The sequence below is a fragment of the Callorhinus ursinus genome, unplaced genomic scaffold (assembly GCF_003265705.2).
Source record: "Callorhinus ursinus isolate GAN/ISIS: 27379988/994484 unplaced genomic scaffold, GSC_fseal_2.0 scaffold9, whole genome shotgun sequence".
NCBI lineage: Eukaryota > Metazoa > Chordata > Mammalia > Carnivora > Otariidae > Callorhinus > Callorhinus ursinus.
In genome coordinates, this window is record NW_027397071.1 from 36,006,027 (window position 1) to 36,031,144 (window position 25,118).

Below are 25,118 nucleotides of genomic sequence, written 5' to 3' on the forward strand. Positions count from 1 at the left end.
TAAGAATTCAGTATAAGGGTGCCTGGATGGCTCAGTCAGTTAAAGGTCTGCCTTTGGCTCAGGTCATGACCTCAGGATCCTGGAATGCAGCAACCCCTCTCCCCCCATCAGGCTCCTTGCTCAGCTGGAGGTCTGCTTCTCCCTCTCCCTCTGCCTCCTGCTTGTGCTCTCTCTCTCTCTCAAATAAATACATAAAATCTTAAAAAAAAAAACAGAATTCAGTCTAAATGAATCCAAGCATATTAAACTTTCTTTGAAATACACTAAACATCTAGAGCTAACGAAAAAATATTAAAGACAAAGATTTTCAAAATACATGCTAAAGCCTCAATTTGATACCAAAAAAGAGGATGAAGAGAATTAGCAAATAACTACCTTTTTGTACATTATGCCAATGAAATCAGTATATTCATTCTTCAAAGGGAAGTCTACTCTAGGACCTGTACTGATTTCTAGCCCTGAGTATTATTAAGGAGCACTGCATTAACTTCCAATTCCAGTAATGGATAAGCTTTAGTTGTCTCTTTCTTGCACTGAAAGGAACAAATCCTTACTTTTCTCATTGGATGACTTCCAACAGAGTCAGAGAGAGAGAGAAAGGGAAAAAGATGACATTAGCCATATCACACACTCTAGGGGATTTTAATATTGCTAGGGTATTATATTTCTTCTGAATGAAAACACCCAAAGAGCGTGACACATTATTTCTTCAAAGAAGCTTTTCCCTTTACCTTCAGTTGACGTGACTGAGAAATTATCTTATAATTCCTCATAAGTGGATATGTATCCTGACCTGAATGTACATATAAATTAATATTTTCACAAAATGTACATATCTTATCTGTAATTGTTTGGAATATTATATTGTTCACTGCAAAAGCCCCTTGACAAGGACTGAATCGGTTGTCAGGTTAAATGTTTAAGTAATCAACAAGACAATTCTAAGTTTTTCAACTTATATTTGCATTTTTATAACTGAAGAAAAAAATACTAGTAGGAGAAAAGGGCTTTTCCTGGTCCTCAAAGATGCTAAGAGTGATTTGCTCTCATATACTTATAACGTCTCCATTATTCCTGCAAATAGAAGAAGTAAATTCATGCATAATTCAAAAGTATGAATAATAACAAATTGTATTATATCTGGCTTTGTGCTACATAATTTGGGGGCAGAGACTTTACCTTCCTGACATGTAGGCTGCAACCAGAATGATGAGCAGGACTTGGATGGGTTAAAGTGGTGGCACTTGGTACAACCTGGAAATGAAGTAGTTGAATACATCTTATATAAAGTCCAACAGCCAAGCTTTCTATTATGTTGGTAGCTAAATCAAATACATTTTATTCCTGCTTGCATGAAAAAAAATTAAAATTATAACCTAGCTGACTTTTTCAGTAAGATATAAATAACCTTGAATTAAGATTTAGAAAATTTTGATTTCAGTCTGGCTCTCTCATTAACTCATAAGCTTTATGTTCTCATGCAACCAGTGTTATTTTTCTGGGTCTCAAGTATTTCATGGGCAAAATGATGGAATTGCATTAATTCATCTCTAGGGTGCTTTCTAGATTTTAAAATCTGTATATGTGCAATTACTTCTAACGCTGAAACTGACTCTATCAAGGAAAGAAAATGGGCCAGAGCACCAACTTAATCTTGTTTCCACTAGACACACATTAAATGAGATGTTTCTATGGTTATTGTCCCCCCACCCCCAATTTCTCTCTTTCCCATCTTCTTTGCATCTACACCACTACTCCACCAAAACCACCTATTGAGGACACCAATGACTTCCACATTGACGATCCAATGATCAGTACTTTGTCCTTACCTTACTAAACCTTTCAGCAGCATTTGACACAACGAATTACCTGCTTTCTTCACCTGACTCCTGGAAGATCATTCTGTCTTAAACCTCTTCCTACCTCAGTATACTTGATCCTCTTTTTCTCGACCTTTAATAGTTGCAGTGTTTCAAGCATTAGTTCTCAGATCTTAACACTTCCTCTACATTCACCACCTGAGTGATCTTCTCCAGCTGTATTGCTTTACATATGTAGTAGCAACTTATAATAGTACTGTTAGTCCAGAACTGTCCCTCTTAACTACAGTCTCAAAATTCAACTGCCTACCTGATATATTTATTTGGGTTTTGAATAAGCATTTTAGACTTCACCTATGGAAAACCAGTATCTCGATTCCCGCCATCCACCTGCTTCCAAATTTGCTTTCCTTCTAATATTCCCACCTAAGTAAAAGACATCATTCTTCCAGTGGCTCAAAACAAAATTTTAAGACTATCCTTAACTCATCTCTTAAACAGAAACTCTATTTTATAATTAGAAAATCTTATTTCTTTAATCTTATAGGCGCCCAGAATTTTAATAATCCTATTTATTGATTCATTACACTCTCACTCATACAGAGACTTTTTGAAATTTACTTACATTTTACTCATTTGTTGGTTTTGATAGTGTAATAAGCTCATGAATTTACCATTCAGTATAAAAACTGGCACTCAGTGGAGATTTTAGATATCCCCATCCTCCATCCCAACCCCTAGCCACTCTTAAGCCCAAGTAACAACCATCAAGAGCTGTTGTTCATCACTTCCTTTCTATAGTTTTATATATTTTTTAAACTCATCAATATGCATTATTCTATATTTTAATTATTTATTAACTTGATAAAGGGTTTTTCAGTATATGCAAATTTATTTTTTACTTGATATTTATGTTGCTGAAATTTATCCAGATTGTTGTATGAGGCTGCGGTTAATTCATTCTGACAACTGCATAATATTCCATTATGTGACTATCCCACAGTTGGTATATCTGCTCTCATAGCAGTAAACCCAGAGATTGCTTCTGGTTTTTGGCCACTGTGAGCAATGCATGTATGAACAATCTTGTACATGTGGAAAGTTTCTCTCAGGTTGTGGGAGATGCTGTGACTGACTTACCCAGATTTTCAGGGATTCCTTTTACTGGTTGTGGCCAAAAGCTTAGAACTGCAACCTGCCCTGGAGAATTGCTCTTGGAAAATAGGTGCAGCATCAGCTGAGTTGCCTGGATTGTGCCCCTTCCCCAACCCCTTCCACACCTGAGGTAGCTGGGAGTCAATGAAAGTGTACAAATACCAGCTACTTTGCGTTTAGGCAAGAAAGACTGCAGAGAGATCACCTCTATTACATCCTTGCTCGGTTCCCCAGCTTTCCTTATTCTGCATCCCAACTCCCTTATAAGCTTCTCCTAGGTGCACAGGCTTAACAAAGCATTGCTCCAGAACCCCTGCCTCCTCCTGTCGAGGTAATTTGACCCAAAACAAACCTAGGGTTGTAGGGTGTAAAAAAAGTACAATTTTACAAGACAGTGTCTACTTTTTCAAAGGGGGTGTATTAATTGACATTCCCACTAAAATATGGAAGTTAGTCAGTCTATCCATATCTCCATCACCTAGTATTGTCAGATTTTTAGAAAATTTTTCAGTAGAATAAATATAAGCTAGTATTTCACTGTGATTTTGATATATTTTTTCATAATCACATATTTTTATAACATGCTGGCTCATGTCTTTTTCACGCAGTTTTTAATTGGTTCTTAAACCTCAAATCCACAAAGTTCTTCATATGTTACTGGTATTAATAATTTTTTAAAGATTTTATTTATTTATTTAGAAAATAAAATTATTTCTTTTTTTTCTAGATATAGAAATACTAGAGAAAGTAAAACTGACAAGTTAAAACTAGGAAATACTTAAAATGCCTATGAGTAAAAACAAATTGCTACTATCAGGGGCATCTGGGTGGCTCAGTAGGTTAAGCCCCCAACCCTTGGTTTCTGCTCAGGTCAGGATCTCAGGGTCCTGGGATCCAGACTCATGTGGGGCTCCATGCTCAGCACAGAGTCTGCTGGAGATGCTCTCCCTCCCTCTTGGTTCTAAATAAATAAATAGATAGATAAATAAATAAATAAATAAATAAATAAATAAATAAATAAAATCTTTTAAATAATTATTAATACTAGTAACATACAAAGAACTTTGTGGATTTGAGGTTTAAGAACCAACTAAAAAATGCATGAAAAAGACATGAACCAGCATATTTTAAAATAATTTTAACATTGTAAAATGTAATTTTTTTTTAACAGCCATATATTTTTGTTTTGCTTTTAAAAAGCTTTGCCTACCTCGGTCTAAATTTTGATATGTAGTGTGTTTTTTTATTATTTACTTCTGGGTAATTTTAAATTCCCATTAGGACTTCTTCTTCAATTATGATTTATTTAAATATTGGTGTGTAATTTCTAAGTATTCAGGAAATTTTCATATATCTCTTGCTATGTACTTCTAACTTAATCATTTTGTAATCAGACAACATGATCTGCATATACCTATCCCATACCTATATTACCTCAAAGTTTTCTGAGGTCTGCTTTTTGGGCTATTTACATGATCGGTATTTGTAAATGTTCCATGTAGGTCCGATAAAAATTTTCTAGTTGTTAGATGCAGAATTTTTTTTTTATGTCCCTCAGATAAATTTTGTTGTCCTGATTTTTTGTCTGTTTTTTTATTTTAAGGTTTTATTTATTTGAGAGGGAGAGAGAGAGATTGAGAGAACAAGTGGGAGGAGGGGCAGAGGGAGAAACAGACTCCTCACTGAGCAGGCAGCCCAACATGAGGCAGGACCCCAGGATCATGACCTGAGTCCAAGGCAGACGCTTAACTGACTGAGCCACCCAGGCGCCCTTGTCTGTTTCTTTGAAATTAAAAAAAAAAAAAAAATTGTACTGAAATTCCCTATAATTATACAAATCTTTCTAATTTCTCCTGGGACTTTTGTTTCATATTTTGCAAAGCCTTTGTATTAATTACATATATGTTTAGAATTTTTATATTTTCTTGGTGAATTGGACATTCTGTTCTTATATAGTGACCCTCCCTGATGTTTATGATGCTCTATCCTTAATATCTCCTTCAGCCCATTTACCACATAGCAGCCAGAGTGATCCTTTCAAAACATTAAATCAGAGCATGTTGTTCTTCTGTGGGAAATTGTGATGTTTGCCCTTTGACTAAGAATAAAATTCAAGACCTTACAGGAGAATCTCCCTGCTTACCCTGACAACAGCTGCCCCATTTAGCTCTTCTCTTACCACTACCCCCATTGCTCATTCCATCCAACTTACAGAAGCTTCTTCACTTTTCTCTGACTAGACTAAACATGTGCTTAGTTCAAGAGCTTTGATTGCCTAGCGCCTATGCCCGGACGAGTCCTCCACGCACGACTGTGCTTTTCTTTCTTTCACTTCAATCCCCTTACTGGAGCACCCTCTATAAAAAGACTGCTCACTAACAAACACACCCTCTCTCTCTGGCCTTTACTCTACTTATTGTGTTTTTAAAGAACTTTCATCATCATTTGCTTTTCTACCAATATCACAAAAGTAAGGCTTGTTATTTTCCCCTCTGACACATTTTCTGGTCTGAATCCGCCATTTTCTTCACCCATATGTATTCCTCCTTGCCTTCTAGCCCTTATTTTTGTTGAGACCATTGTTACCATTGTTACACCTAGTATAATCCATGAACAGCAGAATTAAGAGTGTGTGATTGAATGTTGGGTTTGCCCCATGGGTGAAAAGAGAATGAACAGAGAGTATAACAGATAGATATTGTCTTTAAGATATCAGAGAACAAAATGGACATAAATTCAGGAAACTCAATGGATCAAAAACCCTATATTGAATAATTAAATATTTTGGAGGACACAAACTGTGGCTGTCATAGGAGTGTTCAGTCTCCCTTGAAGGGAGAACCCATTATGAGGAATACTGTCAGAGGACAGCCTCCATCTGCCATACCTTTGGGATCTACCACAATGTTCAGGGTGAGGCACATTCTTGCTGGTCACTCCCATAAATTGAACCTGGTGGCGGAACCAGAGCTAAGGCATTCCTGCTAATGCAGTTAAACGCTAATGAGAAATCATTGTTCTGGGACTCCCCAACAGGCTGGTCAAGATTTCCTCAGAGCTCCTTGTAGTTTGGGGCTCTTCCTATCCAATCTTTTTCCTTGCCCTCATTCCTTCACAGATATCACACCCCCATTACAGGCTCTCTCTGCCTACTCCTTTTGTACCTCTCCTATATCTTTAATAGCCATTCCCACCCCCACCAACCCCCCACCCCAGAATTTATTTTACTTTTAATTACATCTTGGTGTCTGCTTCATGGAGAACCCAAACCAACAACAAACAATAATCCTTGCTTGTGGCTGTTAAAATATAAAGCAACAGAAGTTTATTTATTTATTAAAATCTGCTGGTTATCCACTTATTCAACAAATATTTAAGAACCACTATGCACGCATATGGTTGTCTTAAGAACTACCTTGGTGTTATAATTTTGAAACCGAATTAGAGCATTTCTACTTCCTGTTCATATATATGCAGTTTATTTTGGAATCCAGAGAAAACATCTCCTATTTTTCCTTTGTTTGGGCCATGATTGTAAATTATCAGAATGTTATTTTATCTCTTGTGAAATGGAAGAACTTTCATTTTAAATTACCAGGCTTCATTGACTAGTCAGGTGAGTCAGATAATAATAGACCATAAAAAAATAAAGAGAATCAAGTACCTAACTGTGCAATTGAAGAGTAAACTAGTAACAATGTCAAAGCAGCAGATTATATTTCTGGAATGCTAGATTCTCCAAATAATTAAAATCTGAATAAAAACACAAATCACATACCAAACTATGATCAAGGGTTTAGAATAGATTCATTAATAAAATAAAGCTTACCTTCCTTCTACGCAATAGATGTGTCCTGGAAAGTTTTATGCGAATTGAATTTGTCTAATCAAGTCATGGACTAATGCTTCTTATTAAGGGAAATTATGAATCTCTTACCAAAGTATTGTCCGGAGTTTTATACTGGCTTTGCTTAAATCAAGGTGAATTCTCAAGATGGCATATTTAAATATACTACATATGACAAATAATTAGAAAGGAAATATCTAATAATTAAATGTAAAAGTTATATCTTAGAGTCTGGACTCATATAAATTGAAGGGGGAAATGTCCCTAGTTCAACTCAATTTCAGTAAATTTGTAAAATAATCAGTTCTTTTAAATGAATACTTCACTCATTAAGATATCTTGGCTCTTTTTCAAGTTACCTTTCCTTTCAAGTACCCAGGAAACCAAGTAAGAACAAATTTTCTTTCTATAGCATATAATAGTCCCTTCTTTCCCAAGAATATTTTTACTGCAAATATATATTCCTACTGGCAAAAATCAACATACTCTGTCACCTTAGCTACCATTAATATGATGCTTTAACTTATAAAAATCCTAAATTAGATCTCGTCTAAAAAAGATCCCTGAAAGAGTAAAAGATAATGAAGGGTGGTAAAAGCTAGTCACTGCAGAAGAAACATGATCTTTTAGGAAATCGCCACAATTTCTAAATGCCAGAATCTGTTATTAGGTAGAATCACCCCCCCCAACACTTCCGCTGCCAGAAGAAATTAACATGTTAAACTATCAAATTCTGTTGACTAACTTGTTTTCTATGCAATTCATTCTTATTTTCATAACAGAAACTGAACATATTACTATGGCGATCGGATGTATTCAGTCCATAAACACACTGATACATTGATTTCATGAATAAGTTTACAGCTGGATAAAGATTGAAGAAAACTTTGTCTGCGCTCAGAATTTAGGAACACCAAATGGCAGCTAACAATGTCCAGATAGTGGTTTTGAAATTTCGGTTTTATAGAGGGTTTCCCAAATGGCTCTTTTTGATTTTGCAATCAGATTGCTTCAAAGGGACAGCTATTTCTCCCGTGTTCACTAAAGTACCTGTGAGCATGATCTTAATGGGTCATCTCTTAATGTCTACTGATTATTCAGTTAGCTTCCCCAGGACCCTGTAGCCAAGGGGTTGTACTAGCTTTCCATTCAAAACCAGGATTAATACAGAATGCAGAGCAGAACTACTTTGAATTTGAAGTCACTGTTAGCCTTTCTAGCATGAAATATCATGGGCCACAGACTTTGAAGATATAGTAGCTGAATCCACATGCCTTAGTTTTCAAACAAAATAAAAATGTAGAACTGTACAATACCACATTGTTTCTACATAGGGATGAAATTCAGAAGGCCTTACAAAGAAATAATAATTAACACAAATGATTTAACTAAACTCAGCAGTATTCCAGCTGCACAGCTGCAATCAGATGGCAGAGACCCGAATTTAACTTCATATATATTCCAGAAGTTGTTCTTCATAATCCAGTCTTGACGACTGAAATTATATTAAGAATTGTTTTGATTCTTCTTTGAATATTTAATGCCTCGAGTTGATTATGTATTTATTCTTGCACATTCTATTAGAGGAAACATCATTCTGAATCACCATTCGGAGTTTCAACCATAATGTCATTGAGTACTTGATATATCCCCATTCTGACTGGGGATGACCCATTCATCGCTTCTCTTCAGGGTAGAGTCTAGAAGTTGGTTTTAGTTTGTTTAGCAATAGAATGAATTTTCCTCAAAAGGTGCGGGGGGATGAGGGCAGCCACAAATGTCGACTTGAAAATAGCAATTCAGAAAAGATGTATTTGACTATTCTCATGTTGCTTGGTGATTTAAGATGGAAAATGAATGTCTGCAGGACTTACTTGCAAATAAAACTTATTATGATCCCTGGAGCACTCTCAGAGGCATCAACAACCAATTCTATTCAGGAACTCAAAGAAGCTTCCTCTTCTCTCCAACCACCTGCTTAGTCCCCTTTCTTCCGTTTTCAATAACTCAAGAAACTCAAAATTCCTTACTTATTATTTTTCTCATTACTCTTCTCTGTTTCTTCTTAACGCCGATTAAGTAATTCCTGCTTTCAACTCATTTCCCTGACTTTCTATGTGCCCAAATTGTAGCATTCTAATCTACATATAAATGAATAAGATGCTCTCTCCTAATTTTAAAGATTTGTTGATATTAGGAAAAAAAAATATGTTTCACACAGTTTATGTAAAATGATCTCCCCTTTTGTTGCAAGCATTGTTTCATGCATTTCTGTAACATATATTTTAGGAAGAGCACAGAAGCCAACAATTGTGGTCCTATGTAATAAGTACTAAGATGGTAGAGATTTGAAGCGTTGCCATCTCCAAAGAGAGCACAGAAGAGGGAGCAAGTAATGACTTCTAGGGAAATTTACAAGTGATACCATCCTGAAAGCAGGTAATATTCCTGTTTACTTTTCTGTGTAGGATTTTGTAACTCCTAAATATAGGAGTTAGAAAGTAAAGAACCCAAAGAGTTCAAAATCACTTAGAGGGTGATTTTAATTTCAGAGAGGTATAAATGGTTTAATTCTGAAGGACTTTAGGTAGGATATTCCTTTTCTTGGTTATACTGGACATGAAGATTTAATGTAATAGAATGTGTATTAGAGTTTTGAATGTGCTAATATTGTAATTCATGGGCCTATGGAGAGCCTATACCTAGGGAATTAAGTACAGCTGATTTGTGTTAAAGACAGCTTGTAGAGTTGAGAGCTTCAGGCCAAAATGGCTGTGAAATATAATGCAATATTTCTTTTCTTCGAAAGAGGAGAAACTTCACTAAATAAGATGTGATTCTATCTTCCTCTATTCCTTCAATAACACAGTGATATCTATAAAGATCTGTTGAAGAAAATTTAGAATGTCCCTGAGGTAGTTTCACTTTCTTATTTCATCTTTAAACATAAATTCTGGTTTGAATTGACTTACTCTTCTGTATGATTTACATTCTGCATCAGTCACCTATTACTTACTTAAAAAATCACTCCAACATTTAAAGGTTGACAAATATAACAAATTTTGTTATATTTTTGATCATTCAACAATCTGAACAAGGCTCAATTGCAAGATTTTTCTGCTCCACATAGTGTTGAATATAGTTACAGGATGCTATTCATCTGGCAGATGGGCTGATCTTGAGGGTTCACAATAGCTTCACTCACTTGTCTGGAGCCTTTGTAGAGATAACTGGAAGACTGGGCATACCTGGGACTGTCCACCAAAGCATCTACCCATGACCTCACTCGCATATATATTCTCAGGATCGTCAAACTTCCCATATCGCTCTGGACTGCTAAAGGAACTATTCCATAAGAGATGGGTGGAGGATAAATTCTTCTTACAATCTAACCTTGAAAATTGCAGATTGTCACTTTTGCTACATTCTACTAGGGAATTAGATTCTATCTCTCAATAGGAAGAGTAGCAAAGAATTTGCAACCATGTCTAGTCTACCACAGTCTGATGACTGGCATTGCAATTATTTATATTTCTACCATTTTCAAAATATACTCAGTGCCCTTTCAAAACCCCCAAAACTATCATCTCATTATAATACTGAGCTCAAGTTCAAATTCCAGGATTTTGATTATCTAAATCAAGTCCAGCTTAGAATGTATCTAAATTCTGTTCCAGCCATATACTTCTGCTTAAAATCTATCCCAAAACAGGGGTGCGTGGGTGACTTAGTTGGTTAAGCATCTGCCTTCAGCTCAGATCATGATCTCAGGGTCCTGGAATTAAGCCCCACGTTGGGCTCCCTGCCCAGCAGGGACTCTGCTTCTCCTTCTCCCTCTCCCTCTGCCCCTCCCTCCTGCTTATGTGCTCTCTCTCTCTCACACAAAAAAATAAAATCTTTTAAAATATAAAATAAAATAAAATCTATTCCAAAACATAATGACTTAAAAATATAATTATTAGTTCTCATGATTCTGTAGATTTCCTGGGCCCAGTTGTGTGTTTCTCATTCAATATCTATCATGCTATAACATTCAGACAGGACCTGAGAAGAGAGTTACCTAAAACAACTTTATTCACAATTTGGTGCTTGGCTGGAAGGCTTTGAAAAACTGGGAAATGGTCACCTATATTTTTTCATGTGGTCTCTTACAATGGCTTACTTGGGTGTTCTCATGGCAGAATAGTTGGACTTCTTATGTAATACTTGACATTCCACAGAGAGAGCATTCCAAGAGCCAGAGAGTAGAAGATGCCAGTCCTTTAAGACTCAGAACTGAAACCAATGCAGTGTCACTTCCACCATAATCTATTGCTCAGAAGCTGCCCAGATTCAATGCAAAGGAAATACATACCACACCCACAAGAGAAGTGTCAAATAATTTGTAGCCATGTCTAATCTGTCACAGTCCCAGCTCTGGTTACAAATTATGTACATTTCTTTAAATACCAAAATATGCTCATGTCCTCCGAAGACATCCTAAAGTCTTACCAAATTATAGTATAATGCTCAGGGCTCAAGGATCTTATCATCTAAATGGCTTCAGGTGTGGATGAGGCTCCCTGGGTGTGCTTTCCCTAGTACATCCCCTCATAGACTCCACTCAATCTAAAGCCTAGTGAACTAATGAGATAAGTTATCTGACCCTCTCACACATACATCCAACAAACATTGATGAGGTAGCATAGGATAACTACAATAAACACTCCATTTCTTGGGAGCAGAGAGAGAACAAGAACCACCAGCAGTCATGGTTCATAGAAATTCTGAAATACAACTGGGCACAGGTTGACAATGCATCTATTAGGAACCTCCTAATGGAACTCGAAAGTGATTCTTTGGTTCTGCTCTCTGGGTTCTTTATAATGTCCTTGAATTCACCCTTCCTTTTCCATTAAAAAAAAAATGGCCAGTATTTTACACTATGTAGCCTTTTCATCCTGCTTTGTTTTTGTAGAAGTTTGGAATCCTAAAGCCACTTTTCTTATTGTACTATCAGTGTCTCTTTCAGTCCAAGCTGGTGGTATAATTCTCTTAAAGATTCTGTGGGTTTTCTACAAGCTTTATTGGAATTCACTCAAAAAATATACCCACACATTGCCTTGAGACACGCTGCTCTCCATCACTGGCCGCCCTGGGAGACCATTGTGAAATCACATCTTTAAGTTTACTAGAAATCCTTTTGTCTAAAAAAAAAAAAAGGGTCTACAAATCATACCCTTAAATCTTGTGATGATTTATAAAGAGGTTTTCATCCCCACTCTTAATTTTTTTCTTTATCCAAAGATCACATTTTACTTTGAGAATATTTTACTAAGAGAAATAGAGAATGAGAGACAGTTTTAATTTCAGATCTAGCGTGTCCCAGCTCCTTTATGTTTCCTCTAAATTCTGCTAGAAGACTGAAATATTTTATCTATAGCTTGCTCCTCTTTTCATATTTTATCTTAAGGACCTATAAGAAGTCAGTTGGCACTTTCTATATTCTGCCTGGAAATCTCTCCAGCGAGATCAATGAGTTCATTTGGTGACCTTTCTATTTTCCATCTTACTGTCGATAACAGAGCTGCCAAATTTCTTTCTGCTACATAAAAAGTGTGTTTTTTGCTCTGACCTCTAAATGTTTTACTTATGGTCCTTCAATCGCTCACTAATAGTCTTTTCAAGGCTCTTCCAACTTTCAAAAAATTTCTTCAATTTTTTTTCCAGCTTCTAACTGTCACCTGTGCTCAAAGTTTCCTACTTCCTGCTGCTAAATTCTGTTCTGGTTATCTATTACTGCACCCCCCCAAAAAAAAATTAGGTTAAAACAATAGTCATTCTATCATATCTCATGGTTTCATGGTCAGGAATTAGATCAGGACTCAGAAAATTCTTCATTTACATTGCCTGAAGTTACTTGGTGCTCTTCAGCTGGCAAAAGGTGGTATAGATGGTCAAATACGGTTACCCACATGACCGGAGGTCTTCACAGGGATGTTTGGAAGTCTGGCTTCTTGTGGGACTGTCTACTAAAGTGCCTACAAGTGGTCTATCTAGCTTAGCAATCTTAGGATAGAAGGACTTCTTACATAGTGTCTTAGGGCTCCAGAGAGAGTACATTATAGAAGATCTGGATGGAGGGGCACCAGGGTGGCTCAGTTGATTAAACATCTGACTCTTGCCTTCAGCTCAGGCTATGATCTCAGGGTTTTGGGAGGAAGCCCCTGATCAAGCCCTGGATTGAGCCCCAGCTCAGGCTCCATGCTCAGTGGGGAGTCTGCCTCTCTCCCTCTCCCTCTGCCCCCACCCCTCGCTTGCAGGCAGCACAGATGCACACAGGCTCTCTCTTTTTTTTCTCTCTCTCTCACTGAAATAAATAAATAAATCTTTAAAAAATATATCTGGATAGAAATTAAAGGCTTCTAATGGCATAGCCCTAAAAATCCCAGAATGTCGCTTTTATTTCACTCAATTGGTCCAAGAAGTCACTACAAACTAGATTTAAGGTGATGAAAATTACACTCCACCTCTTCATGAAAGGAGTAGTAAATAGCTTGCAGACATTTTTAATGTACTACACATTTCTACAACACAGAACCATTTTCAGAAAAAGTACATTTTGATATGGGCTTTTGGGTGTCTTTTACATGAAGGTTGTTTTGAAACTGGCAGTTAATTCTCCAAGAAATAATTCTGTTGTGTTTAAGATTCATATCATTACTTTTCATGGGGAAATTTTTTGAGTTGTAAAGTAACTAGTCTACAAATGCATTTTTAAAATCCTGTCTAAATGTTTCAAGTGTGTTCAGCTATGATTCTGTTCTGAAATACAGATAATTCTTTGGAAAGATAAACTGTTATGTAGGAGTAAGTGTAATGGTTTTGTTTAAAATTAAATTTGGGAAAGCTTTCCCCACTACAAAAGTAATTCATATAAGTACTGTCAAGGTAAATCCATAAATTAGTTTTGATGATAAGACTATGTTATATGTGATAGAATGTGGAAACAGCCCTGAATTTTACCTTTGCCAACTCCCTGCTCTTGCCAAGTAACTTCATAGTTACTTCATAGTTACTTGGTCTTGGCCAATACAATTAGAAATGACAGTGCGTCAGTTCTTTCTGGGTCTCATGAGTCTTTGCACACTTGTATTTCTGTCACTACCTTGAGAACATGCTCAGATTAGCTTGTCAGAGGATAAGTGACATGTGGAATATAGCTGAATTGCCCGAGTCACTCCAGCCATAGCCAACCTAGATTAGCCAACAGTCAGCACACCCTCAGCCATGGGAGTGAGTCTGAAACCTAAAGAACTCCAAGCAGAGTCAAATCTAAATCACCAGCACACAGACTCATCAGCTAAATAGTAAGATTGTTACTGTCACTTACTTTTGGAACAGTTGCCCACTGAGTATTATTGTAGTAAGAAAAACTGATGTAGGAATTTGTACTAGGAGTAGGGTGATGCTGCAGCAAAAATCTTAATATGTGACATCGGTTTAGGGATAGAGTGGCAGATGAAGGCTGTAAGTACAATGAAGAGACTTTAAAAGGGAGTTGGAAAAATGCTAAGAGAGCTGCCAAGGAAAGCTAAAATATGGTGGTGTGTTATGTAGTTGCAAAAACATGCAGTAAACTTCTTACCTGCTTTAACTTACAATATTAAAAATGTAACTAATAAGTATTTAATCTTGAACACAAAGATTTCCAGTCAAAAAGTTGAAAACAGTAGTTGTTTCTTATTAACTATATATGAAAATGTACTCCAAGAGATGAGCTCAAAGTGATACTGGAAGTATGCAAATAGAAGGAAGGTAGAAGGGCCAGAACTTGCTAAATTGGAAGATAAAACTGTTTCTCATCTCTAGCCTTTCATGCTAGACATGGCCTAAGCGATTAAGCCAAATCAATGCCTTGGGTCCCTTTATTATGTCCTCAGAAAGGATTCAGCAGTTAATAACCCTTTCACCTGGCAAAAGGGCTTCTAAGAAATGAATGTCCTAGTTCCATAACAGCCTGTACAACCCAAGCACTATAAACAGGTCTAGAGAGAGATGCACATCTCAGAAAGAATAGGGAATGTGGCTTTGGATCATGAAGTGTACTGGATTAACTATTTAAAATCCACTCAACATTTTTGAGAGAGATGAATTGGTGAAAGGACAATCCAGCTGATAGAAACTGGACTGAGATTTTGCAAAATGCAGATACATCTTTAGAATCCTAATTGTATATGACCAAAAACAAGCTTTGGATGATCTTCATAGAGTAAACTTCCCAACTGTCTTTAGATGTACCAAAGGAGCTCATGGAAAATAAAAAAAATACCCCAGAAAGTAGAGCTAAAGGCTGTAGAGAATAACAGAATGAAAAGCTTTTCTTAGGTATCAGAACTGGACCTAAGAACATTCTCCAAGCCCAAAATAGAGGGCCTGGCTCTCATTGCACAGTGCACTTTCAGAATTTTGAGATGAGTGACCCCTAAAGAGCCTCAGATTCTTTGTCTTTTCAAAGAGCAGCATTTATTGTTATCACCCTGCTGCTGCTTCACCACCTGTATGCTGGGTGTGTGTGAAACAGAAAACTTGTCTTCTTTGTTTCATAAGACACCAGATTAAAAGTAGCTACATTCAAATTGATGTAGGTCACAAGATCCTGGAGTTGGAGCTTATGTGTGATTGGATGAGGGGTAAGTATATTTTGCATAAGGGACAGATATGAATAACTGTGGCATTAAGAGCAGACCGGGGCCTTGAATAATGGCTCAAATCCTTCATCTCTCTGGACTTACACTCTTTGACATATGAATATGTGGTGATCTTTCTCTCTGACTCTTGGCTCACCCACGTAACCTATTTTGACCAACAGAACTGTGAGACCAAAACTCAAGAGGCCTTACAGGTTTCTGTTTTCTCTCTTGAACTGCTACCATCACCCTGAAGACATGCTCAGTAAGACCAGAGATACATGGAGGATAGCTGAGTCCCCCTAGTCTTACAAACTGAGACCAGCCTATACCAGTAACGTCAAGTTCATCCCAAACACCTGAATGAGCCCAGCTAGGACCCGAAAATTGCCTAGATGAGCCAAATAGGAATGATACCCTGAGTTTGTACACTTAGTAAATGCTTATTGTTTTAAGACATTGAGATTTAAGGTTGTTCTTTAGTGTTTTATGGCAGTAGATATTTGATACATTACCTTTAAAACCTTTTATAAAATATTTCAGGCAAACATAAAAGTACTAGCAATTATAAAATTAAGAGCTGTAATATCTAACCAACCAACATAAGAAATAAATATTCCAAATACATTTGAAGCTTCTGTGTATAACTTACTATCAAATTCCTTTTCTTTTCTATACTCCAGAGATAACAACCTCATTTTTTATTATCCTTAAACATTCTCATAATTCTACTATGAAAGTATTTTTCTGTAAACAAAACATAGCATTGTTTTTCATTTGTTAAAAATATTATGTGATGGTAACATTCTTTATCACCTGCAGTGGCTCTTTAGACTCAACATTATTGCTCCAGTTCAAACATTTTCACTGTTGTATTGCATTATGGCTATGCTACAATTTATTAAAGCATTTTCCTCTATACGGATATTATGTTATTTTAGGCCATTGGACACCATTTTGAATACTGACTGGATATAGGAATTTGGTTTCAAATTTTATATCCTACTGTTCTGAGTTACTAAAGCAATGAAAAGTCCTTACACCAGCATATATTTTATTCACGCTTCAGAATTTGTCTCATGTATTCAGCTAACAAACACCAAATGTAATACTATTTATGTTGACATATTCCATACTTCACAACTCTGCAAAACTAACAAAGTTCTTATAAACATAGATTGGCTTCAACCACCAGGAACATTAAGAAACATTTTTAAATAATATATAACTATTTTGTATAGACTTACTCAATGTGCTATCAATCCTGAAAAATAATTTGCATTATTTGCTCACAATTTAGAAGAATCAAAACAGACTCCTTAGCATTTCACTTTTTCATCTTGGCCTGGGATCATTGCTTTAGGTGTGAACTAGAATACAGAGAAGTATCTATGTGAGACTGGCTAACGTGCTGGACTAAGAAGGCATTATTGAGATTTCAAGTGCACAACAGAAGCCTCTTAGATGGATAATCATAAAGACCTATAAATAAAATTAAATTAAACATTTATTTTATTATTCAGAATATCTCAGTAATTCTACATGGGGCTTGCTTCTCCTAAGTGGATACAAATATGTTATTTTTACAAAGCGATTCATGTGTACTGAAGGAAGCTATTATTTCAATAAGCTCAGGAACATTAAAGGCAATATATTCAAACGAAATTTTGTGACCCATGCTCCTGACGATGCCTGTGCTGCAGATTGTTGACTTATCTTAATACCAAAATACTTATGTTGAAAATATTTGCACTCCATTTCATTCACTACTGAGTTTGATTTTCAAACATGAGAAAATCTAAAATGTCTAGACAGCCCTATACTAATGAATCATATAGATTACCTCCTTTGTCTCAAGATAATACTATTAGAAAGGATTCAGACTCGTAATTATTTTTTAACAGACCAAAGACTGACCTAATTTAACTGTCCTTATTTTTAATTGTAGCAACAGTTCTTATTTCCATCATCGTAGTATCATTTTTAAGACTTGAGGGCTCAGAAGAACTGAGGAAAGAGTTTACATTAATTATCAAGAATTTCTTTAGAAAACATGTAAAAAACAATGAGGATGTGTTCACTTTTTGATAAAAGGGTTTAAAAATATTTAGATTTTACACTACTTGAATCATGCTTAATTGTGTCAACTTGCTACACTCTGTCTCAACTCAGTTTTAGAGCTATGTCCCATCTATTTCACTTTTGCTTTTTGCTCTTTTTAAATTATGACAATTTTAAAGCAATGCCATTTTCTCTCATTCATTTGGCTATTAAATAATATTGTATAAAGATTTTTTCCTAGTGCTATTTGAACTCCTATTTCTATAAACTTTATATTTTTTTAAAAAAATCTATGTAAACACCACTACAAGTAGGCGTTACCTGCAAATTTCAGTATAATAATGTGTCTGAATCTCATTGCCAATAATCGAGCATTAAGTCAGACCACCGATCCACAAGTTGAAGTCTATGGATTTTAAGTGTCTATGTATTCTCCATTCAAAAACAAAACTTAAAGCAACCACTTGTTGTCTAGTTTGATTTCACAAGTAATACATTAATATTGGTTAGCAAAACAGAATCTAACGGTTTAATGTGGTGAAAAACTGTCTTCGTATTTTAATTCAAATCTATTCTTCCAAAGTTATAGATGTTCCTACAGTGACTATTTGAGATTCGGTTATGCAACAAACCACCCCAAATTTACTGGCTTAATACAACCTTAATTTCTTATTGCTCACAACCGCCTGAGTTGGCGGAACAATATTTCTGTGGTCCAACCTGGACTCACTCATGCAGCTGCATTCAACTCTGAGTCAACCAGCAGCTGAGCTCTGCTGGGATCGCTGAAACAGGTGAGTCTTTCTTCCCAGGTGGTCTTTCAAGGAGGCTCCATTGATTTCTTCAGATCACAGTCATCTCAGAGCTTCAAAAAGGCTAGGCTGGCTACGGAACTGGCGGGGTCCAGTGAAAGTGAAAATTTGGGGCCTCTGGTTTAAACATTTTTAAGAGTTTAAAGATGACAGCAGCAGAGCATTAAACCAAGGGCGGGCCCCTCTGAGTAGGGGCCCCTGTGAGACAGCACAGGCTGCATGCCCAGAAGCCGGCCCTGGAAACGGCAACGGTGGGAGCTACGAAATGACCTGGGGCCCGGGATGTTAGGTCACGTGACTCACACGGGCCGGATTCTATGCGCCGAGGAGAAGCCCAACACCAGCCCCTACTCAAAGGGGTGGCCAGGAATGGGGAGAATGTGTGATTATATTTTGCAGTCTACCATGAGAGAGGTTTTAATTCTGCCCCTTCTTAAATCATCTAGTCTTTCTCAGCGTTTTTGTCCATTTCAACAAAGATAATCAATCTTTAAAAATTTTAATTAAATTATTTAATAAAGTCAGATGCAGTCTGCTATTTCCAACCCTGTTTACTTAATTTTCAGAATTTGATTAACTAGGAGGTAAGGTTGAAAATAAATAAGGAAATACAATCATTAAAAACATCTATAGATTGAAAAGAAAAAATATATTTGGAAGGAAAAAGAGGAATTTTAAGGAATCGTCAGGGATTATTGTTAGACTTTATAGAGATGTCTGCCAGATAGTGTACTATGTACAAACGCCACCTGGGTGGGTGGGTATGGCACTATCACATCTCAACAAAACAGACCCATGTAATCCCCAGGTCCAGTGTAAGCCCCTGGAAAGCACTGGAGTAGTCTATAGCTCAAATGAGAATTATCCTCCATTTGCGCAAAATAGATCAGGCTGTGAACGCGCATTTCTGACCTGTAGTGAAAAGGAACTAGTTTGCTTTAAAGATAACAAAGAAAGACTTCATAAGCCAAGACCTTTAAATCTAAGGAAGAAAGGGGACCAGGGCACTGTCATTTTCACTGTGGGCCACCCATGTCCTTAGAGCAGCAGTGCTAAGGTCACTGGGCTAGGATTAGCAATAAAAGTCTGCTTTATAATCTTGAGAGATTCAATTCATTTTCCCACCAACGCTTGGGTGTTTTCGTTATCTTAATAGTGTCTTCTGATTTTATTAACTTCTCTTGAAATGCAGCCTTCTCTTTGAAGGAAATGGGTCGAATTTCTCCATCAATTCTGATCTTTCAGTGACATTCTATTATAGCATCTCTATGTCTCGTACTAAATTTGCATTGTCTTCCTTTACCGATGCCTGAAAACATTTGGGAGGGTGGTTGTTTTTAGCCCGTATAATGCCGTCTTCGTCTTATTTGTATGAGATCGAAACATTTGTTTAATAGAAAGGAAATGGACATGATATATTTGGTTGTAAAATGCAATCACTGTAGAGACCTTGTTGGCCCTATTCCTAGGAGGGAGTCAAAAAGTTTAGTAACTGAAAGCTGCAGAAGGTTTCCTGGTGTCTTCCAATAAGCTTTTTGTTGTTACTGCAGTTTTTCCACTTGAGAAAGACACATGAAAGAGGAAAGGAGAGCAGTGATGTGTGTTTCCAACTTCAGGGTAATTGAGGGATTGGATTATTCTGCTGAGAGTGCATCAAAGAGAAGAAAACCCATTACCTGATGGGGGCGAAGAACCCAGGGAGAGGCCAGATTGCCAGAAGTATGGTGCTCACAGCACTGAAAGCAGTCGTGAGACAGGGCCCCCCGCAGCTGCAGACAGAAGGATCCTTCCCTGCCCTTGCGCTGAGCATGAGTGAGGCTGAGGACATGGAACAGGCCGGGCTTCGCGGGAATTTTCAGCTTTCCATATGCTATCTACTACTGCCAGGCTGCATTATGTTAATTAAACCTCTTCCTCCAAAGTGGTTATTACAAAAGAGGTCTGCCGGTGTCCAGCTTAGTGTGCAAGCCCAGGAAGAGAGGATGGGGGCTCTGCCAAGAGATGAGGTCCAGCCCAACCACCAGGACCTGGGCATTTGCAGGAAAGTATACTCAAAACAAGATGAACAGGTTTCTGTACTTTTAAATGAGACAGTGAGCTCTATCCCCAAAACAGCACTGTGAGTAGTAGATACCTTGGAGCCAAATTTCCTAATTAGAATAGTCTCAGATGACCCCGCGTCTCCTGCCAAGGACACCAGTGGAAAAGAGTAGATGAGTGCTTTCCTCTGCGGGGCTACTGTGCCTTTATACTCCTCTTCACCCCGTGGTGTTGTCTGAAATGGCAGTTTTCACACTGGCACTGAGTGAAGAGAGTAAGATTCTGAAGAGTCTTTATGAGATCCTAAGTCTGTAAAATAATGACAAAGATAAATTCTCCACATGACTGCACATAGATGATTAGTACAAAGATAGATATTAGATAGATAGATGATAGATAGATAGATAGATAGATAGATAGATAGATAGATAGATAGGTAGATAGATAGATAGTGATAGATGATAGAGATGTTAGATAGACCTTTATTTTTTGTTGTTATTTTATAAGCCTGGAGGAACATGAACTTGTGAACATGAGTTGTGGTAGTGGGTCAGAGGTGATACAAAAAAGGAGAGAAGAAAAAAAGAGGTGAAACAGAAAACAAAACAAAACACTCCTTTTTCAAAGTTCCAAGCATGTATATAATTTGCTCTAAGTGTCGTATTTACATAAAATCATATGAGCATGTATCTGCAAGGACAAAATGTAAAGAACCTCATGTAGTCTGGAACATTGATTCTTAGAAGAATGAAAAGTTATTTCTAGACTCTTTCATATTAATTTCTGAACAAGTGAAAATCTGAACAGCCAGTAATAGTTACATTTATCGGGGGCCAAATAAACGTCAGGTGCCATTGAAATCATGAGGCCCAGCAGCCTCTTTCCCCATTACTTCTCTCACCACATCATGAAAGCAAGAGAATAGTATGCGGCATCATGGGGGAAAAACATCACGGTGGACCCAACCCTATCAAATAATGTGTACCAGCAGTGGGAATGGGGAACACTTTCCTGGTAGAGATGAAGGATGGAGATGTTCATGGATCCACACTTCAAACATGAAAAATAGAAGTTTCTAACCATGTCCTGGACACACACACACATCCACACATCCGCATCCTTGCTTTTCTAGATAAAATGGTCTCAAAAAACTTCATGATTTTTAAAATATAAAATAGTTCAGGTATTATTTGATTCTCATAACTTTTCATTTTCTTAACACATTTATTTTTGGGCAATGCAAAGTAGGATTACCTTTTTACAGCAATTTATTAATTGCCCAGAATATCATTCTTCTCAAATATGTACCCACTTTGTTTTTATTCTCTCTCTAGTCTCCACGATGCTGCTGAAGATGGTAATCTGACGCTTGGCTATTCTGTAAAAAATTAATTTGATGTCGGGAACCCAATACTATTATCCTTTCCCTGGCAAAGCTCCCAATGAGATCAATCAGAGCTTTCCTTCTGACCTAAGGAGAGAGCAGTTGGGTCCCAGTGCAGGAGAAAATGTGGGCAAACACAGCAGCTATTTGGTCACCATCGATTGCTCAAACATGGTTAGGAGCATTTGAGTCCCTTTAAGTCCCACTGGGAAGCTGACCTTAAATTCAGGCTGCAGAGAGCATCCGGAAGAGAGACCTGCTTTGGAAATATTCCACATCCTCTTTACTTCAGTATTTCTGCATCCACTTTTTTTTTTTAATTTCTCACAAATTCTTCTGATTCTATCATGAGGATGAAATTTAGATACATTCGCTGGGTAGATGAAGATGGCACTCAGGATGGCTAGAGTTGATGGAAAGCAGGCAGGGGGCAGAGGGGGTGGTGAGCATTTACATGGGGAGATGGAAAAAACTTTCCCATGAATATTTTGTCCTAGGATCCATTATTACCACAATCAATACAATAGAGATACTACAACAACATAATCTAGTAAATTATGGGTTTAATCTCCAAAGCATTTTTAAATATTTTCCAAGTAAACAAACTAAGCCTACCTGACTTGGAATTTTCTCTATCATATATGCTATTATAGAACAAAAATATTTACCAGAAACAGTTTCAAATGTAATATTTGAATTATGGCTTGAATCATTTTACTTTAGTCATGTAAAAACACCATCAGGAGCAACTAGATTATAAAGTATTCCAAGAGTGAAAACTTGCTTTCTCTTTAATATATAACATATACATATATATTTCTCTTTAATATATTTAATATATATTATATTATTGTTGATGATGAAACTTTATTCACTTTGCATTACAGAAGTTATTTATCAGCAGGATTTTCTGTGGATATTTTTCTCTAAGGTTGACTAAAAGAACAGGCTTGAATTTCTGTATTTAATGAGCTTCTGTTGAAATGTAAGGGGTTTATGGAATTCTATTTTTTATTGTAGTAACAGCACTTAACATGCTATTTACCCTTTTAACAGATTTTTCAGTGTATGATACAGTATTGTTGTCTATAAAAACATGTTGAATAGCAAATCTTTAGAATTTACTTATGTTGCATAACTGAAATTGTATACCTGTAGATTAGTAACTCCATACTTTGCCCTTACCCCAGCACCTGGCAAGCACTTTCAATTTGTTGCTTCTATGAGTTTGACTATTTCAGATACTGCATAGATGTGGAATCATTCTGTGTTTGTCCTTTTGTGACCGGATTGTTTCACTTAGCATCATGTCCTCCAGATCCATCCATGTGGTTGCCCTCTTGCAGGATTTTTTTTTCTTGAGGCTGAGTTCTAGACAGAGGTTTGAACGATGATGGAGAGACAGTAAAGGTAACAATTATTGATTAAGAAATGGTCAGGAACATTACACAAAGATTGACAGAAGGACAAATAAAATACTCTGGGGGCATAGATCGAAGGTGTCTGAACAGAAAGGAGCTCTCTCTTGACTTCAGGACCGGTTCTTCAAGCAGTTTGGGTTTTTGCTAGATTTTGTGGTTTGCCAGCCTAAGGTCTATGGCTTTGAAGTCTGTTATTCTTGAGTCTTGATGAACACATGGTGTTGCTGGGTAATACCTTACCAGAGAAAGGGCACAGCACACATGCAAGTACAGGGAAAGATATGGTTCTGAGATGGAATATAATTATTCACTAATAATCACAGAAAACGAATCTGAGGCATCCAGTTCATCTCCTTGCCATTTCAAGATTTTTCTCTCCATTAAGATACTCATAGTAATATAAACAAGTAATATTGCGTTTTATTAGTTCACATTTTAATATGACATTTATATTCCATTTTCTATTTCACTAGTTGTCATGTATATTCCTATTGTTTTCATATTTCCCTTTCTGTCAATAGTGTTTTTTTTAATAAGATTTTTCTTATAAAGTCAATTCTAAAAAGTTTTGGTGTTCTATATAATCAATTTTCCATAGTTCTGTAATGATTGCTTCACAACATCCTATGGCTGGCTTTATTGCCTTTGTTTTCGTCTATAAAACTATTATAGGAATTGAAAATAGAAATTCACATGTAGAGTTTTTTGAATCACTGCAAAGATTTAAATTTGGAATTTTTGCTGAGTAGTTTATAAAAACATGACAATATAATCAGAGAGTTAAAGGATGGTGGTTTTCTGATGGAGTATTGTTTTTGTAAAGCAAACTTATAAATGGATACTGGATGACCTGAGTGATCATATTTCTGGTTAATAATCAGGTTTCTGGTTTTCCCGGCATCATCATTGCCTGCTGGAGCTAGTCACAAATGTAAGTGTCTAATAGTATTCTCAAATTATCTAAAAAATTAAGAAGATATCAATCAATGAAATATTCTAGTATTTTGGTATTTTTATCAGTTTATTTTTAAAGAGAAAAACAAAACAAGTTGTGAATACAATAAATTAAATTAGTGAAATCTTTAACTTCCTCGCTGATTTTCTATAATTAGAAATGCACACACACACACACACACACACAAATGAAAATTAGAGACAAGAAAAGTCTGGAACATACAATGTTGCAGAAAAAAAAATATGTTACAGAAAGAACTATTCTTAGAAACTTTCAGTATCCCGAACTATCCTTTTGGGTACAAGATTACAGGCCATTGGTTCTTGACCCAACCAATTCAATACCTCTCTTACATAACAAATATTTTTATAGTGCCACTTTTACTCTCCCAATATGAAATTCAGAGTTATTATCATCTGTCAATACACAATTCAAAAACATAAATCATTAATGGAGAAAAGTAAATTAATTTATAACAAAATATCATACATTCAATCTGTACATTTTAGACATGACTGTGCAAGCAGTCATAATGAAATACGTAAATGCTCACTCCTATAGGTATCACTGTGAATGCTACCGATAAAAATGCAAAAAAGCGCCTGGGTGTCTCAGTTGGTTAAGCAACTGCCTTCGGCTCAGGTCATGACCCTGGAGTGCTGGGATCAAGTCCCACATCGGGCTCCCAGCTCAGCGGGGAGCCTGCTTCTCCCTCTGACCCTCTCCCCTCTCATGCTGTTTCTCTCTCTCTAAAATAAATAAAATCTTTTAAAAAATGCAAATTGATTCATTTTTGTTGTACCGTTGCTTCAAAAACCAGAGAAACACAACGCCATTGGTGATGTGATTGTGAGAAATGGCGAACCATTCTTGGTAAAGTTTTTAACATAACCAAGTACCATCTTTCCTCAATTTAAACAGTAGTTGCAAGATGAAAAAAAATCTGCGTGTACC

General features: G+C 36.6%; 1 long non-coding RNA gene across 1 annotated transcript; it reads right to left on the reverse strand.

Moving 5' to 3' along the window:
• Positions 1-943: 943 nt before the first annotated feature.
• LOC141373366 (uncharacterized) lies at positions 944-18,598 on the reverse strand. The gene is made up of 3 exons (XR_012379272.1): positions 18,283-18,598; positions 1,180-1,254; positions 944-1,074 (listed from the first exon to the last, which is right to left on the reverse strand). It is a non-coding gene; the product is annotated as an uncharacterized lncRNA (long non-coding RNA).
• Between the last annotated feature and the right edge of the window lie 6,520 nt (positions 18,599-25,118).